This window comes from Lathamus discolor, chromosome 6, assembly GCF_037157495.1.
Source record: "Lathamus discolor isolate bLatDis1 chromosome 6, bLatDis1.hap1, whole genome shotgun sequence".
NCBI classification, from domain to species: domain Eukaryota; kingdom Metazoa; phylum Chordata; class Aves; order Psittaciformes; family Psittacidae; genus Lathamus; species Lathamus discolor.
The window spans coordinates 58,014,666-58,021,714 of NC_088889.1; positions in this window are offsets into that span (position 1 = coordinate 58,014,666).

Sequence of the window (7,049 nt, forward strand, 5' to 3'; positions counted from 1 at the left end):
AGAGATGCATCTTCTGAATGCTTTGCAACATCTCCCCTAACAAGCTCCAAGCCCTGGAAGAGCTTCATACACATTTGAACATCCACAATTCACAGCTCCTACAAAGAAGCAAAATTGATGCACCTCCTGCTTTTTCAGGGAAATGTACATGTTCATGTGCCTCTTATGAGCCCAGCTTCTTAGTTTTAAAACTGATGTGTTCCCCTACAACATCTGGAGGTCCCAGCACATCTTGTTACTGGTAAGCTTGAGAGAAAGATTAGACACTCTTTCATTTTCTGGTCATTTCTTTGAACTTCTGACCTTTCAGGACACGTCTCCTCCTGACTGTCCACCAGTGAGAAGTCAACTCTAACAATTCTCCCACGCCCTTCTGAAACAGTTTGTGCTATCCTATCACAGCCCTCTCTCATGTCAACACCTCTAGCGTTATTGACACCCCTCTGGAGGAACAGCCTCTCAGCCATTATCAAAATATATCAATATTATGATATATAATAAATCCCAAGTTCTGCAGAAGTGCTATTTGTGCACAATTCTCCTTCCAACTGCACCTGGAAACACCTCTCCTAGACCTTGAAATCAGAAGCACAAATAGTTCCACCTCAAACTGTCTCTTCATGGATGTTTCTTGGACCAGTACTTGCCTTGCACAGCAGAACAAGCTTTTTGATCTCCCCTGGCACACTGCCATGGTATGACAGCAACTACAGCAGAATAATTATTTTTCCTGTAATTTTTAACCAGACTAAAAAATAAGAAAGAAAAATGCTTTCATCCAATAGACGCTATTGAGTTTTTTAAATGTAAAAACCAAAACCAAAGGAAAACTGCTGGTTTGGACAAATTAGTTTGTAAGAGATTATATTGAATTCAAAGACCTACATCTCCCCCTCAACCCTTAATCATTTGAGCTGGAATTTGTGCTACAGTTGAATATCATATTTCTTAATGTGCCAAAGACCTTTTAGAACCCATCACCTGTATTGTGTCACTCAGCTGCTTCATTCTGGTTACTTTTGCTTTGGGGGAAAGAAAAAATATCTGCAGCTACACTGCACTGACCTTTGAAGTACAACAGAAATGTTAAATATTCCCATTAATTATTAAAACCCTCACTTCCCGTGCTGGCCCACAGGAACATACCAACATCTGTAGGACTCCCACCCAAAGCTGCCTTGGTGGTGTGTTTAGAGACAAGTTTGGTCAGTCCTTGGCAAGAGTTAAACCAAACACTCCACAGCAATTGCCTGTCAAAGGTAAGGCACATGCTTATGACAGTTGATGAAAGAGCTTGAAAAGGGATTAGTGTCTTCATTCCATATCCAGTTCAAGTGTAGCTTCCTCAGACAGCTATTCCCTTAAGTACTTGAAGTGATAGTTTGTCACTCAAAGCCCTCTTGGATTTGGTCCTCTGCATTTCTAGGACTTGGTGGCCTTTTTAGGACTACATCAAAACAAGCCTTTTGTGTTGCAATCTAAGTAACTATTGCATCTGATTTCTATCAGATCTTTTAATTATCCACTGTGTTAGAGAATAAATTAAAAAATGTTAACACTAGGGGTTAACAACACTGAGAAATTCAGATAGTAATGGAAGTAAGAGAAAAATGTTCTCAACTTCCAGCTAGTCTTCTGAAGCATAGTTCCAGCAGATCTCAGGTTTTGGCCTCACAGCAAGGTTGTCCTTTGATTTACTTTACAGTTGACCCATTACACTGTATTTTACTTATTTTTATAACTTTTGAGCAAAGGATTGGGAAAGGATAACAGAAGGACATAGCAATAAAACAAAGTATAACAATTAGCGATGACAAAAACTCAGCCAGCTCTATTGGCCCTGAGGGAGAACAAAATATTAAGCTGGCATGAAAAGGCATCAAATCTATGTATGAAATGCTTTCAAGAAGTTGAGATAAAAGAAGCATTAAAACAAGACATTAAGGTGCAAAGAACAACAAATTAACAAAGAAGGAAGATCCAAACTATTGGGTTGAAAAGAAAAAGTGTGGCATGCAATTTATAAGTAGCACTTAGAGAGATGTGACAGAAGAATAATAAAAGAAAGGACCCGGTGGGAAAAATAAGAAAAAAATCTGTTTCAGTCTGGACACTTGGTTAGATAGACGAGTCAGAATTTGTCATTAAGATATAAAGATTAAAATGAAAGAATGTCTCAGGGCCCACACAACAGACTGGGATGTTCAGTTTCTAGATCTGCCAGAGACCTGCATGACCTTGGTCAAATCACATTCTAACACTCATTACTGTCTTGCAAAATGGAGATGGTAGTGCTGCCTTTCTAATTTACTCTTAAAACATAATACAGCTGTCGACATGCATCCAGCTACTATCAAGCAGCAGCTGTTGTGCAGGCCTCATTTTAGATGGGACACTTTTGGAGCAAACACTCAGTGACATCTAGACAGTGAGAAGAAATTTGACATATGCCTAGATAGAGGGAACACTAGATACATAGCCTAAAGATAACTGGGTAAAAGAAAAAAATGGGGGATGTGAATGACACAATGGAAATAATATTAATTCGCAGAGAATTAAAAAAAAAAAAAAAAAGAAAAAAGGCACTTCCCTCCTTAAAGCAAGCAACAGAGCCATGGACCAGCTAATGAAGAGAGTTGTTATATGACATTCACTCCAAGTGAACTTCTACCAAACTTTTCTTTCTTTGGAAGCTATTTTTAGATGATACAAGGGTTGACTGCAGTGTTTTATTTATACCAAGACATAACCTTACCAGGAACTGACAGGTAACAGAGCTGCATATGTTCATCCCTTTGCTCCTAAGCGCTAGTCTCCAAAGTTTAAGGATGCTCCTCTCCCTTTCACAGGTATATCCCTCAATTCAACAAGCAGGTTTGCTGTTTTAGTGTCTTTTATGAACTTGCTAAAGCACATTCTTTAGATTTAAACAAATCCACCTCCACTCAGCACACCATTGACATAGCCCTGCTTACTGTTAAGTCTTGCTAGCTTGTAAAGAAGATACTAAGAAAAAGAAATCACTAAGGTGGCTCAGGAAGAATAGGTATCAAGCTGCCTGTATGACTCCCAAACTGGCTGACAGTGTTATTTGCCAGCACAAATTATCTCTGAGTAGTTCTGCACATCTGCAATTTTTACTACCCACTTCTCCCCCCACCCCCTTCATCTTTATTCCCATTAGGAATAGCCCAGATTCTTTAATTGACAAGAGACTGCCCACAGTTTGACATTTTTATGTTAAACTAAGAGTCACATTACTTTTCCATTTTTAAAAGGTACTATTCTTGATCAGCGCCAACACATATATGATCGAGTGCCTTTCAAAAATGGCATTTAAATATTGCTAATGGAATTTCTTTGTAATCAGTCCCAGAGAGTTTAACTCTATTGCACAGCAAAGCCTTCTGAGCATCTGCCATCGACTCAAATAAGAGAAGATTCATAACTAACTCTCACTTCAGGTTTTGTAAACATGATAAAACAAGAGAGTGACTTTTCAAAAGAAAGCTTGTGAGTGGTGCACTGGTAAATCTCATCTGGAGATGAGGAGTGCATGAGGAACCTCTGAAGCTTTTTCTGAGCATGGCAATTAAAATAACAATTATGCAAGGAACTCAAACCCATTTGGATTTCTTCTCTGTTGTCAGGATCTTTCCTTTGTTGGCAGAGATAACTCTATTATTAACCTTGCAACAGATGCATACTGCAGCACTAACAAAAGTGGGTTTCAGGCTTATATTCTTTTCCCTTTACTTTTCAAAAATAATCTTCTTATTATTCACTCTTGAAGTGAACACATAATTGAAATAATTTCTGGACAAGGACAGGTTGGTGGCGTTTATTGTAGAAAACAGTCAACCAGCTGCTTTTAATCTGCTTTAACTCAAGACGAGATGAATATAATTTTAAAAAACCTTCAAGAACCTGTTAAAAGAACAAAATAGGAAGCCACTGGCTTCATCTGAGGTAGTACTACACCGATCACAGACCAGTGTAGCACAGTTGCCTGTACCCTCTGCAAGGCAGGGGCCTCAGCATTACACTACTTAATTCTTTCACACATTTCTCAGCCTAGCACAGCTACCTTGATAAATACTGGTGAATTGGACCCTCTCTCCACCTGTGCAACAGGTAGTAAATCAGTGCAAAATGCAAGTTTTAAATCCAGGGCCAATTTATACACTGTTTTTTTTTCAATAATATTGTATGAAAGTCAAATTACCTTAAAACAAAGTTCCCATGCTGAAATTACTAGAACTATCCTCTTGTAACTGAAAGCTGAACCTCATGCTGCATAAAGCATGTCCTGACAAACCAGATGAGCTGTCCCCACCCATGGCCCACACTATCTACACTAGTGAAAGGAAACTCATTTTTACTATTAGGAAATTTACAATGCCTTGTAAGCTGTGCTAGCCTGACAACATCCAGGTTTTGGGAAAAGGTATCCTATCTAACCCGTGTGTGTTTGTTTTTTTTGTTGGGCTTTTTGGATTTGTTTTTTGGTTTGGGTTTTTTTTTGTTTTTTCATCTAAACTGATGTCCCATCCACTTTTTCCTAACATCATGGACTCAGTAGCTTGCTGTGGGGTCCACAGGCCAAAACATCCTTAAGAAAATTATTGCCTCTTGGCTTCATCAAAAATGAAAATCAAAAAATTATTCAAGTCAGAAGGAATCTTAGAAAATAATCTGGGCTGAATCCCCCCATTTCTCAAAACAAAGCCAAATTTGATGTTCATTTAACAATAACTATAAATGTAAATAAGCATTTCCTAATTTTTTCTCATGATTCCTTAAGGAAAGTAAGTAATCTGTTTTCAGTTTCATGTTCAGTATTTATCCTTTGTGCTTTTTTCATGCCTCAGTATTTTCACTTTCTGACTTACTTGATACTTAGAGTGGGAACTGATCCCTAGGAATAATCCCTTCGTAAACACACACAACAGCATGCAGCACCTGATGAGCCACAGTGCCTCTGTGATACTTTTACAGCTATCATTTTTCTCCTCATCACTACAGCCACATCTCACTGCTTTCAATATTGTCCTGTTTTGTTCTACAGGATCCTGCAGCTTATGCTTTACAAAGATAACATGAGCCAGTGGCAACACTGCCTATAATCTCCTTGTACCTGACAGTAGTGCTTATCAAGTCACAATCCAGATAGCCAAACAGGTCAGACTCCAGAGGCAGCCAGCAGATACATAACACTTGATTTCACAAAGGCGGTGTTACCTCTGTATCACTTGCACTTTGAATTCACTGCATTCCAGTTCTCATGTATCCATGACTCAGTCCACTAACCATGTCTTCTAAAGATTCCACAAGCACAAATGAAGTCAGCCTTTTCCTTTAGCCAGTGGCTTTTGGTGTTGTACATCCCAGATAGGAAAACTTGTAGGAGTAGCTATAAAGTAAACCATGAATCATCATAAACCCATTGTCCAGATGAACACAGTCCTCTCCAAGATCATCTCATGCTGGAAGCATCCACACTTCTTAAGACGTAAAGAACCTCTTACAAATTTCATTACAGTGTTCTGTCCTAATCCAAGCCTCTGTCATAGTAATTTCATTTTCATTCTGTGTCTCCCTCAGCAGAAGTTTGCAGTAAAGAGCTATGAAAAACTACAAGTTGGAAGAACTTTTAAGTAACTAACTAGTAACTAGGATTAGAGTTTTGATATACCAGTTTTCCTAAAAATACAGTAGCAGAGATAACATGCAAACAATGCATGTTTCAGGACTTCAGAGAATGCAAGGAGCTGATGTTTTTCTAACTCACATCAAGTTACAGATGTATGAAAATTATATGTGTAAAAAAAAAAAGCTAACCACAAACATACAACAAAACCACAGTTACATATTTTTCTGCCATATTTGATTATTTTCAATTTCTTAAAGTTTTCCTAAAAACACTATCCATATGACTGAATAATCTGAAACTCTGATTCTTAGAAGCGTTTCTTCTCAATGGTATATCAAGTTATTCCTGAGGTACAAATAAATTTGTTTTAAGGAATTTCAAACACATCTGATTATCTTGGGTCAGATGAAAACACAACCGTTATTAGCTTTATGTGTCACCCAAGGGAAAACAAGGAATCAACCTACAACAAATGCCACTCGGGTGCGTACAAATGCACCCCTTGCTGAAATACAGGAATGGCATATCTTCTGCCATAGGGAATTACCTCAATTGCAGGAGGACAGAAAATTTTCCCAATAGCTAGAAGACAGAGCCTGACTGAAAGCCCACAGAACCCCTAGTGACCACAGAAGTGTTAAGGACCTATAGCTAAACTGCTCCCCGGCTAGCACTGTCATATTAGTTCCAGAAATACTGCCAATATTGTGTCGTTCCCACAGGAAAACTAATAGAAAGCTATTCAAAATGAGAATCCTTCTTGCAGGTGGGGAGGTATTTCTTCAATCTCAGGGTTAATTGAGTCTTGTCTGTGACCTGGAGCACCCTTGTTATTTAAGTCTACAGCCTCCCAGGAGCATAGAAATCATGCTAAGTTATGGTGCATTTATGCTATGGAAAATGACTGCTAGATGCTAGCGTTGAAACTAGTGTGTTCTTATTTGTGACATAAAAAGCACTTGAAAACAAGTTTCTCTTTTCCAAGCACAAAAAGCTCACTGACTCATTTCAGCCCTTTTCCTCCCTCACTATTTTCCCTGAGTTGCAATGCATTTCAACCACTTAGAACCAAAAGTCATGATTTCCTGCTTTTAACAATAATTTTGAAAGAATAGTTCTAGGGGCCACATCCTGCTCTTTTACATCCAGAGATCTGGATTGAACTTGCATCAAGTTTCTTCAGCTGCATTTGCAAAACTGAGTGCAGAATCTATACTTGGAGGGACTAAGCAGCTCTGTGTAATGGGCTACCCATGCTTTAATTATTATTAATAATTCTTTATTGATTCTTTTACTGGTATTAGCCATCAGCAGGAACATCACAGTATGAATGGAGAAGGGGAAAAGTAATGGAAATTAAATGATAGTCTGCAACCAGGCAAAGAGAGACCTGCAC